The following is a 13,948-nucleotide window of genomic DNA, read 5'->3' as shown; positions in this document are numbered from 1 at the left end:
CTCTCAAGTTTTGCGTCCCTCTCTCTCCCCAACTCTGTTTCCCTCTTCCCCTCCCCCTGGTCCTCCATTAGGTTTCTCCTGTTTTCCTGTTAGATCTATGAGTGCAAACATATGGTTTCTGTCCTTCTCTGCCTGGCAATCCCAGACTTTAGCCTCTACTACAAAGCTGTCATCATCAAGACAGTATGGGATTGGCACAAAAACAGACACATAGACCAATGGAATAGAATAGAGAACCCAGAACTGGGTCCACAAATGTACGGCCAATTAATTTTTGACAAAGCAGGAGAGTATGCGATGGAAAAAAGACTGCCTCTTTAGCAGGTGGTGCTGGGAGAACTGGATAGCAACATGCAGAAGAATGAAACTAGACCACTTTCTTACACCATATACAAAAATTAACTCAAAATGGCTCATGAACCTGAATGTGAGACAGGAAACCATCAAAACCCTCGAGGAGAAAGTAGGAAAACACCTCCTAGACCTCCACCGCAGCAATTTCTTACTCGACACACCCCAAAGGCAAGGGAAATGAAAGCAAAACTGAACTCTTGGGACTTCATCAAGATAAAAAGCTTCTGCAAGGCAAAAGATAACAACTACTTTTTAAGCAGTCCTACTATCCGTTGCCGGTATTCCATTACTCCCAAATGTCAATGGAGTGTAGGTTCCTGTTGTAATATTGGGAAAATGCAAGCATCAGGGAGGTATTTCATTTAGAAAACAAAACAAAATGCTGTAGTGTAGAATCTAAAAGTGCCTATAGTAGGGTAAGGCAAGTCAGAGGAAGAAGGAGCTTAAAAATGTTGTAAAATTATACTGATTTTTCTTTTCTTCTATATGATTGTTATAATTTTCACCTCTCTCTTTAAGAACTCTGTGAAAGGCATGCATGGATATTATGATATTTCTTTTATAAGGCAGAATATTACATTAAAAGTAAATTATCCTTTTCAAGTTCATATAGATATTTGATGTTAGTTGATATGACAGCTGAGATAATACTATTTGCACCTCAAAGATTTTTATAAGAAGTATTGCTTCATGAAATTAAAATATCCTTGACTTCTCAGTCTTACCACTAGTGTTTTTAATTATTGTACAAGCCACAGATTATTTACTCTCTGTGTATCTTGTCAGTCTGTGTTGATAGATGTCAGTTCACAAGCATGTCCCAGTTTGGGTTGAAGTCAGTCTCCATTTCATGTTTGCATTTGAATTTAGGTCTGTCACAAGTGATAAAGAGTGATGAATGTGATATTGCCATGTTGAGAGATCATTAAATGTCACTCTGTGTCCTGGCAGCCAAATGGCTGGCAGAAAGTCAATGATGCAAACTCGGTTTGGAGTGTGGAGAGTAGAGATGGATCTAGGGCAGCACAATCATGCAAGCTGTGAACAATCAATCAATCATTTCATTCAAAGGAAGGGTGAAATGAGATTTGATAAAAATACTGTGTGAGTACCCACAGTGGTGGACGTCTAGCTTGGAAGTGTTTTGATTTACACTTACAACTACCTAGTTGCCAGCAGCTAGAATAATAGGCTGGGAAAACTATGTCTTTGATCAATTTCTTTGAATATCTTTTGACTTCAGATGTTCTTTATGCACCTAAGTCTTAAACAGTCTTAAACAACTTTCTTGCTCTAGAGAAATGGTCTGTAGATGGGCTAAAGTGAGTCAAGTGTAGAGTCAACCTATTAGAGGTACAATTTATACACCCTGATAAAGAAAGCATTAAATCTGAATGGCAATGTTATTCCACTTCTTCAGCGGCTTTCTACAATTTGCGTATAATTTATTTAGCTTTCCACTTTCCTTGCTGCTCTTCCATTTCTATGAATTGATTCCCTGAAGTTCCCAAATATAAATTGTACTTAAAACAGTGAGGAAATGCTTACTCAATATTAATATTTATTTTCAAAAAGCTTTTAAGGCCATAACACAAAATATGGAGCACACTGTATATGTTTATCCAGTAATTTACACCATTTGTGCTTTAAACATAGGCTAGAAAATGAAAAACATTGCTACTGACTACTACCAGGTATCTTTTAGGTTGATAAATTTGTTTAATCTAGTTCACTTCCATTTGTTGAAAATGGGGAGTATAAAATACACAAAGTGAGGGTGAAGCATGGGCATTATGACAGAAGAAAGTTGCATTAGTGAGCTCTTTCTGTATTCAGATATTTGATGCAGAATATTTAGAACGATTTATGAATTTGTCAGTATAAATATACTGAGAATAGTATTATCTGTTTCAAGTCATTACCATATTTTAAAATCTTTACTGGACTGTATGGGTAGCAGATATTCTAAATCAAATTCTGATAGTTATTTTCTGAGGTAGAATTAGAAACTCATTTTTTTCCTAAAATTAATGTCAACGAGACTCAGAAAATTCATTAGTTTTCATAAATAATATCCAGTTTAGCATAACCATCCAGGGGTTTTGGGAGGACACAATTAACACTAAAGATAAAAATAACTGGATGGATATCTTAATTCCATTAGCAATTACAATTATCTGATCAAATTCCCAAATTCTAATCTGTAGGGAGCAACATGTACTGTTTTGACTAATACTAGAGTCCTACCTAGATTCTCCTACAGGAAGAATGCAGAATTTCTAGGTGGTAAAAGTAATATATAAGCAAAGATTTGAAGGAGATGAGGACACGAAGCAAGGAGAAGTGTATCCCAGACTGATAGAGCAAGGAATTAAAAAGCCTGGAGTCTGAGGGTGTATGGGTAGCTCAGTCAGTTGAGCACCTAACTCTTGATTTCAGTTCAAGTCATGGTCCTAGCATCATGGAATTGAACCCTGAGTCAGCCTCTGTGCTGAGTGTGGAGCCTGCTTAAGATTCTCTCTCTCTCTCTCTCTCTCTCACTCTTTCTCTCTCTCTCTTTCTCTCTCTACCTCTGCCCCTCTCTCCCACTAATGCTCTCTCTCTCTCATGGGATTGTGTGGCAGTCAGGACCTAAAGGGACTCTGAGAGACTTTGTGAAGTGAGAAAAAAAATGTATTGGAAGGTAGAGAAAAGAAGAAGAGGGCCCCTGTTACCACTAAGTAAACATGCATATAATTCTAAAAGTTGTAATTAACTTTTACAACAAAAAGCAACTACATGTTGCCGTAAGTGTGTAGAAGTGGCAACTCAACCAAATGTGGGGATTCAGGTAAGTTCTCTGCGAAGACATAGTATTTGATCCAAGGCCTGGAAATTAATCTGGCATTTTGTACGTAAGCTGAGGGAATGGGAGTGGAAATGCAGACTGTTTCCAAGGCAGAAGAAAAGCTTGGAGGGAAATACACCGTGTTTATTATGTAAAACATTTCCCATGAGTATTCAGATTTCTTCAAGTCCTTATTTCTCAGAAAGCCTCTTAAAGATAATGTATATGCTATTTATTATAGTCTATTTTCTTTTAAAAAGTTATTTTAGAGATAGAGCATGCAAGTGGGGCTCAGCGTGCAGCCTGATGCAGGGCTCGATCCCATGACCCTGGGATCATGACCTGAGCAAGATCAAGAAAATCAAGAGTTGGGTACTCAACCAACTAAGCAACCCAAGTGCTCTGAGTCTATTTCCTTAGTAAATGAATTTCTTTCATGACAATGTGGTGTCAGTGCTCTCGATTTTGGCCAATCTAATACGTATGTAGTGATATGTCATTTTTAAAATTTCCATTTCCCTGATGATATATCTTGTGGAGCATCTTTCCACATGCTCATTTGTCCTCTCTGTATCTTCTTTGGTGAGGTCTGTTCAAGTCTCTGGCCCATTCTTAAGTCAGGTTACTCATTTCATAATTTTAGGAATTCTTTGTATATTTCAGATAATTGTCCCTTATCAGATTTATTCTTTGCAAATATTTTCTCTCTGTCTCTTATAGTCTCATCTTTTTGACCTTGTCTTTCAGAGAACAGAAGGTTTTAGTTTTCATGAAGTCCAGTTTATCAATTATTTGTTTTACAGTCTTGTGTTAGATCTAAAAAGTCATTGCTGTGCCCAATTAAGATTTTTTCTCTTATGTTGTTTAGTGGAAGCTTTGTAAGTTTGCATTTGACATTTAGTTTGTGAGGAGTATAACATCAGTGTCTAGATTCTTTTTTTTTTTTTTTTTGCATATGGATGTCCAGTGGCTCTTGTGTGATTTATTGGAAAAATGTCTGCTCCATTGTATTGCTTTTTTTTTTTCCTTTATCTAAGATTAGTTGACTATGTTTATGTGGCTCTATTTCTGGGATCACTATTCTATCCCATTTATTTACTTGTCTATGCTTTTACCAATACCGCAGTGTCTTAATCACTGTAGCTTCCTAGGAAGAATTAAAGTCAGTTGGTGTTAGTCTTCTAACTTTTCTCTTCTTCAATATTGTGCTGGCTATTCTGAATAAATTTTGTCATTGGTTTTACTATTATTTTGCCATTTTGATTTTTCTTCAGTGAACTAGGTTTCAGGTATAAAAAAAATCCCCCAATTCCTTTGAGATTTGTGGAGATCAGGGATAATGAAAGTGAATTACATGTTGCTCACCATTACCCGGAAAGTGTAGTCTTCTTAATCCTCAGCTTAATGTGTCAGGGAATTCATGTACAATTTCTACCATAGAATTAAATTATCTCTCTCTTTCTGCTCAATCCACGAGACTTCTGAACCAAAACCTACTTTGGTGAATTATCAGGGCTAATAGCACAAAACAATTTTATGCTCAAGTATTTTGCCTACATCTCTTCCTTTAGAACTTTCCTGAGAATATGTCCTAGCTGTTTCCCATTAGCCTGACATCTCTTCTAGGTATTTAGGTCATTTAGACTATTTACCCGCACTTTTATTGTTTTCCTTGTGAAAATTGTTTCTAATAAAGAACTTGATCTGAATTATTAGAAGCAGAAATCCTCATCTCTGAATCTCTAGTACTTTATAGTGTACTTGACCCAAATTAAACACTTTATAATGAAAAACTGAATGGTTGAGGAGTGCTTTTATTAATCACTTTTGGGCCTTAGTTATAAAGTATGCATTTCATAATTTAATACAGTTGAAATAAATTACCTCGAAATTCTGAAAATGGATACTTTTTAGAAAATGAGCATCTCCATCTCAGGTGTACATTGACTCTAAAAGATGTCTGTCAACTTTCAAAACATTTTTCCCGTGGTCGGATTTCCTTGGCATGAAGCTTTCTAAAACCAACTTTTATGATTTTCACTAACGTATATGAGCTGGAATTTAGATATAATGGTAAAGTAACATTTAACAGAGTTTATTATTTATAAATAAGAAATAATTGATGTTCAAACACAATTTAGCATTGTCTTTTGGCATCCATAATTATCTTTAATCATAATAGCAATGCTTCATCCAAACATTGGAGCTCAATGTCAGTTTCCTCAAATACTTTTCATATAGCTAAATGAAGCATCTAATTTTTGGCACTGTGGTCGGTTAACTCATTTGTATAAATGGATAAAAATAGATAACTCATGAAGTTGCTATGAGACTTTTTAAAGATGTTTAAAATTTTACAACATAAATATTGTGAGAACTTTTATAAAAATTTTATAGAAAGTGGATAAAATATATCACATAGTCAAGTTCAGCAGATGCGGACAACAGGAATACTCATTGAGAATTTTATGAATGTTCTTTAAGTACCTTATATATTTTAATGCATACTGTGCGATAATCCCCATTGAGTCATAATATTGTATTGGGTTCCTCTTCTGGTGTGTAGGCAGTACCTCTGACTTGCTTCAAACCAATATAATGTGGTACTCTCTTGGTTAGGTAATGTTATATAGCGAGAATGAAGGAATTTTACAGGCATAATTAAAATCCCTAGTTAACTGACTTGAAAGGAATTGAAAAGGGAGATTAGCTTGGGGGGGCCTGACCTAATCAGTTAATGGAAGCTCTTGAGATTAAAAGCAGGAAGCAACAGAAAGACTCTCCTATTGGCCTTGAAGAAGCAAACTCGCATATTATGAAGAAGGTCCCCTGGTGTTGAGCAATCAAGCAATCTCCAGGAATTGAGGCCTCAGTCTTACCACATCAAAGAACTGAATTCCACCAATAACTAGTCAATATTTAGAAGTGAATTCCAAGACTCAGAGAATGTCCCAGTCCTGGCCAACATTGTGGTTGAAACCTCATGAGCTCCTGAACAGAAGTCCCAGTGAAGCCATGCTCACACTCCTAATCCACAGAAATTGAGGTGGTAAATGTGCATTTCTAAAGTGTCTAAAGCTGCTACACTTATAGCATTTTCCTTGTATTTTACTAAACAGCAGTTGAAAATAATACTTCAGATACTTATTCACATGTTCTTCTAGAAACAGGAGTAAAATAAAATTCTTTAAATTCTATGTAATAGAAAATTTTACTAAGCCTTTAAAATGAATAATGAAATATAAAGTAACTTAGTTTAAAAAGAACTGAATCAAATTATTATAACATTTTGAGATTATCATCCTTTACTGTAGCCAAAAACTAATTATTAAGAAGATCATGGTAGTGAATTATGATCAACTAATAATCTGAACTGATCTCAATTATTTTTAATTTTTATCTAATTAAGTAATTAGTTAATTTTCCTTTCAGAAAATATTCAAGCAAATTAAAAAAAAGAAAAGACTCTAATCATTGCTTCAAATCTTCACTCAAGAAGATAATGAGGAAGTTCAGATCTGCAACTTTATTTCCTGGGCTTTTATGTAGAAAAACACACACAACACACACACACACACACACACACACACACACACACACATTTGAGTATTTATAAAATTGAAAGTACTATTTGCACTCACTGAAAACGTTTTTCAATCAATGATATATCCACGCCATTACTTAACATGATTTATTTCAATTTTAAATATATATTTATATTATTTTAAAAATTATTTAATAATCTCATGAGTGATTTTAAAATACATTAAACATATTCCATATTTCTGACTATATCTAAATTTCTTTTTATTTTAAAACTGTGAAAAACCCTTATTCACGTTTATCTTAGTACATTTTCTGATTAGGAGCCTTTCTAAAAATAGAACTGTTAGATCAAATTGTAACAGTACTTTTTGACCTCTGATGAATACAGTCAAACTTCTCTCAAGAAATATATCAATTTACATGCTGTCAAATAATATTAAAGAATATCTCTTTCCTTATAGCATCACCAGCACTAATTATTGAGATAAAAAAACCTGGTAGACACAGAATTCTACTTTGGAATAATTTTTATTTGTAATTTTTAAATACCATTGGTATTGAATATTTTTTATTTTTATACACCATTCTTTTCCATTAAAATATTCATTATACACTTTATCTATTTTTATTTAGTTATATTAAATAACTTTACCATGCTTTTTTAAAATATAGGTTGTATACTTTTCTCTAAATGTTATTTCCCTGGTAATCTGTGTATGGTCTTATCACTTGGATCGTTGTTAGTATTACTTTTGAGGGTTTTGGTGATTTATTCACTTGCTGATTGGTTTCTTGGTATGAGATTGTGCTTTGGAAGATTTAAACCTCTTGGCAAGACGTATAGATGTAATATTTGTGAAATGTTGGGCCTTAACTAACTAACTATATATAGTTGCACTCATAGCTATTTAGTTAGCCATATATATGTATTTTGATATAACTTTACATATGCCAACACAAATGAGAAAATGATTTCTCTAATAATTTGATTTTACACTAATACACATGCATACTCTGCTGAAAGCAACATGTGTAGTTAAAATACATTATAAATCTAATACACACATATACATATATACACACATACATATATACATACATACATATATACACATATACATATATATCCATATTTGTGTGTGTATATATAATCAAATTTCATAAGTTGGTTATATTATACCCATATTCTCAGTTCATACACTATAGCTAATGTCAACTAGCTTGGAGAGTTCTATTCTATACTCTGGACAAAGGAATGACAGGGCTTCAATGACTAAAGATTCTTCAGCCAGGATGCCCTATATTGTGATTTCCTGAGCTGCTGTACCAGTGATTTCACTGTGGCCTCCCCTTATGCTATTTATTTTATGTTCTGATAAACAATATTTCCTCTTGAAAGCTGACAAAATCTGAGAAAAGAATGCCTCTAGGCCTCCGGTGGGGGTGGGATACATCATTTATTATATATTACTCTTTATATTAAAACACATGATTTCTGGTTTCTGGAGACCAACCCAATGGAGGTGCCTGAGAAAAAATAGGCAGATTGGAGCTGGTGTAATTCCTTCGGTATCATTAACTTCTTTGTGAACACCACACATCAGAGAAAGACTTAACTTAAACAATGGTGGCTAAAGTTGTCCTGATGTCAGAGAACAGTTCACAGGTATGATTACTAAAGGTATAGTGCCAGAAACTCCTCTTGGTAGGGGCTAGGACACCATGCACTCTTGTAATGCATCGTCTGTTAAACCTCCCTCTTTTCAAAACTTATTAACTGTGTGGTGCCTCCTCCAAACGAGAGTTTAGTAGTTACTCATGTTCCAGTGATTTGTCAGATGGCTTCTTTTTCAACACAACATGTTCTAGCTACAGTAGTTCTTAAATTCATTTTAAAATATAGTCACAGTAGCTTTGATAAGATGTGCAGGTTCATTTTCGATCATATCAGAGACTTCTTTTTTCCTGTAAGATATTGTATATTAAAATAACATATTATACTAAATATGTTTTATTAAATGAATCATTAGGCACAATTTGTATTTATATGCTTAATAGAATGCCATCAAATGTCCATATTATATTAAGTTTCATATTCTGTTTTGCTTAAATATTCACACACAAATGTTCATATATGGAAGGAATATGTAGTAGGAAATTTCTTTCCAATAACATAGTGAAGGACTGTTGTCAGTATCTACTGATCTGAGGTTAAAGGTGGCACAAACAGAATTCAAACAAATTGAATGTTAGTGTCTCTACCAAACCGTCAGTGTTTCTCCTGAGTTTATTTCAAATTAAACAAATGAATTACTTCGAAAGTAATCCATGTTGCAATGATAGTTCACGGTAGAATATGAAATAGGATCTACTTTAGGTTATTATTATATATCATGATTCGTGAGTGCTCTTTTTTAGATATTCATAATGGAAGTCAAGATGCTCTCCTGTACTCTAAAAATAATCCAAAGCAATAGGTCAAATTACAGTGGTAATTGTATTCATGTATTTAGAAAGAGTTGTGCCTTGATGTGTTTTCGTGTATCTTTACATTTGTGAGTTTTGTTGTTGAATCATTGGATGCACTGAACATTAAAGGAAGCATATCATTTTGCCGAGAGAATAAAACAACAGTTACCAAATTGGATTGCCAGGATTGTTTTGGGACAAAATTTCCTTGCCATCTCTGTATTCATCTATGACCTCTATTCTTAAATGTTTTGGTATCAGGACCACTTCACATCCTTAAATCATACTGAGAGGAAAGGAACATCCTAAGGAGGCTGAAGTATGGACTTCTGCAAACGTATCCCTCTATAAACACTGTGTGAGCCCTGGCAAAAATCCTCAAAATCAATGAATCCTGAACTTTGAAAACTAACAGTAGGAGGAACGTTTACTCTAGAAATGCTGCTGAAATTCTTTGGAACACTGAGCTTTGTGGCATTTTGACTCATTTTAAATCTCATGCCCTTCTCAATTTCTGAATAGCCTTGCAAACCAACAGCCTCACAACCACGGTGGCTGTTTAAACCAGGAGCTGAGAGCCCCTGTAGGGGAACAATGGGTTTGGAGCCTCTAAGACACAGCCTTGAGGTAATTGTCACTATTTGACCTGTCTGGCATCTCACAGGAAAGCTCTATTATCGAGGTTTGCCTTACTTGACCAGACTTGAAACTTCCTTGGTGTGATCAGCCATATCCCCAGGACTTTTGTCAGAAACAGTCAGTCAGAATTGTTGAACATCACAGCTGCCTCAGGTGGTGGTACCACTTGGAGCTCATAAGGGACTGACCAAAAAACCTTAAAAACTAAACTGCAATGTTCACAGGAGGGTCGGAAAACACCCTGACATAATCCTCAGAGCACAGAAGTCCACATGCGCGTTCAGAGCTGTGTGTCTGACCAGGAAAGACTTAAGACAGATTTAGGCACCCAAATACCCACATCTTCGTATATACCAATAGTATCGGGAAGGGAATATACTAAGAAGTTCACACTTATTTCCTCAAGGGTAGAAAAACTTAGTGGTTTTTCTCTTCTCTCCCTTTAGATCCCATTCCTAACCATTGTCTTTCCTCCCGTCTCCTTCTCCCCTACTGACTTTTTCTCTTTCTCATTTCTTTTTATCTTTGCTTATCCATTATTATCCATAACAACGACATATTACTTTTTATTAAAGAAACTAGAAGGCAGAGTGCTTTTTTACCCAAATTACTCCTGTATTAATTCATTATTGGTTGCACCTAAATTAGTCAAGAAAAGATAAATCATATTCATTTGGTCACCTAGAAAATTGAGATCTGCCAGAAAATATTTATATTTTGTCTTCTAACTCTCTAACCTACAAAAATCTACCTGCTTTTCCAGATGATTTAGAGCGACTCTCCTCTGAAGATTCTTAAATTTAAGAGGGTGATAGGCCAGGCTGTTATGCAACTTCTCTTTTGTCATGGTCAAGAATGGTTACATCTTTATTCCTTCAGTCAGTGATTTGCATTGGTTTCCTTTTAAAAGATGTTTGAAATATGTCTCTTATGAATTGATGTCAGAATATTGTTTTCTATATAGTGCCATATTCTTTACCATACATAGTATTTATCAGCAAAGTTTTGCATAAATGTGGGGCCTGAAAATGTTAATGTGGCTCTTACATACATTCTAAGATACTCAAGATCCTTAACAAACAAGATCCTATAGATCTTGCATTATTGTTCTATTCTGGAACTTTTAGTTTCTATTTTAATTTTGTTTAGTTTAACAAATATTCATGTCTGCAAATAAGTAAAATTGTTATAGGTGATAAAAATTGAGAATCAAAGATTAATAAAACATTAATAAGGAAGACCATTAATAAGGAAGGAGAAGTCCAAACAGCACAAGACATTTTGAGTGCAAATGCCTCAACTAAAGATGGAATGGTTTTCCTGAGCTAAAGTTCATTTTCTCTTACTATCATGTATCCTTTGTCCTTTCATTGGTAAGTTATTTTGTCTATAAATTGTAGTTCAGCAACATAATTAAGACATACTCATCTGCAGCATGTGCTTATGATTAACATTATAAAACAACTACAGAAAATATAAAATTTTACTCCTCATCAGTATATTATGTGGAAATTTGTTATATTCCCTGAAGATACGCCGCTGCTTACACAAACGCAAAATGGCGTCTTCAGTCTGACCAATGTGTTCCCATCTAATCTGAAACACCAAATCCTTAATTGTGCTAACAAAGTAAGTTTACATATAGGTGGCTTAAGTCACCTTATAAACACATGTTTATAAAATTAGACGATCAGTTTATCATGTTAGCATCCTGCTGACTCTGAAGCAGAAGCACAGTATATTCATTATGTTGTTTTTTATTGTTTATGAGTAATGTGATAGTTAAATATAATTAAGAGTTTAACAAAAGAAAAACGCTAGCAGAATTAAACAATGGAATAAGAACCATTTCTTAATATAAAATAGCCACTTGCAAGAGAACTGTTTTAAACCAAAACAAACAAACAAGAGAAAACCCTAGCTCTTAGGTGTTTAGCTTCTTGTTGCAAAAAGAAGCAGCACGTGTTCAGGAAAAAAATGTTGACAAATTCTCCGAAAACAGCACTGACTCTTGGGATCAACACTTAGGGTAAAGATGAAACCAGAGTAGAAACTGAAAGTGATAAAAAAAATATATATAAAATTAACAAAGTACTTGATGTAATGACCATGTTCAAATAACCTTACCACCATCCTGTTGATTGGTATTTCACATACTAGGATTGTTAAAAATACACTTACGTGTTGGTTTAAGAATGTGAAATTACGTGCAGTTTCACTACGCAACCAGGTACAAGGAAGGTCACTGCCTGCATGGAACATAAAGTACCAATGGGGAGCGAAGAGACACACCCGCCCATGATTTCATTGTCCAATGTTCTAAAGCAAGTGAGATGTTTGTATTGAAACCAAGGTTTAATATATGTCAGAAGAGTCTGGACAAAATTGAGATGATTGAGTTTGAGGAACCACATTATGTTGGGTGATTATAGCAATGTGTGTCCTGGAGGCTGAAAATAATCTTGTTCGTTTGTTTGTTTTTACCACTAGTTGAAAGTTTGATATAAGGCATGTGATTATGACTACTTTATTTCTGTCCCATAATTGATATTAGGCAATATATATATTTTTTTTATTTCTGCCTTTAATGCTAAAGATAATTTGTAATTTTATGATTTATGGTAGAATTTTAAATTAATGCATGTGGATAAAGTATTCTTTAAAGAAAATGTTAAGTGCCATTACATAAATTCAATTTAAAGTGGTTACATTTGCTTTATAATCTGCTGGTATTTATTTTAGGAGGCCCTAGTTACCCTGCATTAAGTATATTCATTCAAATAAAGTTAAAAGCAATCCTTGTAATAGAAGAAACACAACTAATAGTTAAAATCAATCAGAATTACATTAGTGTATGTACAATCTGTTTCATTGTTGAAAATTAATTCTAATTACAGTAATAAAAGACATTTAACTGACATCTTCACCTATCATTCCTTTCGCTAAGGAGATCTATTGCTCAGTGTTTTCAGAGACAAATATTTTACTGAATTCTAAGTGTGATAAGCTTTCACAGATTGAGAAAGATCAGGCCAATGAGAAGCACATTAGTATGTTTTTCTCTTATTTCTAAAAAGGCAGTTGCTAATTAAAATTATTGCAATCCTTAATTCGATGCTTGGGAACTTATATGCATCTTATTATCTAATATCCTTATTTATGAGCACTATTTAAAATTTCTGAGCTAAATATTAAAAATATTTTATTCAATGAATTATTGATAATTAATAAAAATTACAAAAGTGAAAATTCCAAGTGTAATGTTTTAAATTATTAAAGGTGGAAATTGACTTCTTTTTAAATATTCACAGTTAAGTTATTAAAATGTTATTTAATTGGACATCTAAGTAACATTTTCTGATTCCAGATAAACAAAGATAAGTATGTTGTTCAGTTTTGTACCAGGTATAGATTTAGGCCAAACTGTCCAGTGCCTGTGAATTTGGTTTTGGTCACTTATTTCTAAGAATCGTAAGATAACCAAGTTGAGCACATTTAACCACCTTTCCTTTTGAAAAAGTTTCAGATGTGAAATTTGATAAGTAAGTAGACTTAGTAAAATGCCTTGACTTTAAAATGTTTAATGCAGGGCGCCTGGGTGGCTCAGTCGGTTAAGCCACTGACTCTTGATTTTGGCTCAGATGGTGACATTGTGTTTGCGGGGTAGCCAAACCCCACATCCAACAATGTGCTGACAGTGAAGTGCCTGCTTGGTATTCTCTCTCCCTTTGTCTCTGCCCCTCCCATAATTGCGATCTTTCTCTTTCTCTCTCACATTCTCTTTCTCCCTCAAAAATAAATAAATATACATTAAAAAACAAAAATGTTTAATGCAAACTGTCTTTTTTGTTTTTCAAAAGCAAAGGGTTTTATTATGGGTTTAGGCTTGCCGGCGCCTAAACTCAGGCTCACAGACTTTACCAGCATGGTGGATCCATGCTGAGAGCCCCTAACAAAGGTGGGGCAGGGCTTTTATGAGTAGGGGAAGGGGGAGTTACAGGAAATTGTGACATAGGTACAGTGATCCAATTATTATTATCCAATTACAACATTTAGAGTGTTAACCAATCACAGAGTAGACCCAGGACCCAGGACCCTCACGTAGGGTGTAAC

Source organism: Suricata suricatta, chromosome 14 (assembly GCF_006229205.1).
Source record: "Suricata suricatta isolate VVHF042 chromosome 14, meerkat_22Aug2017_6uvM2_HiC, whole genome shotgun sequence".
NCBI lineage: Eukaryota > Metazoa > Chordata > Mammalia > Carnivora > Herpestidae > Suricata > Suricata suricatta.
Note: the sequence above shows the minus strand (reverse complement) of the source record.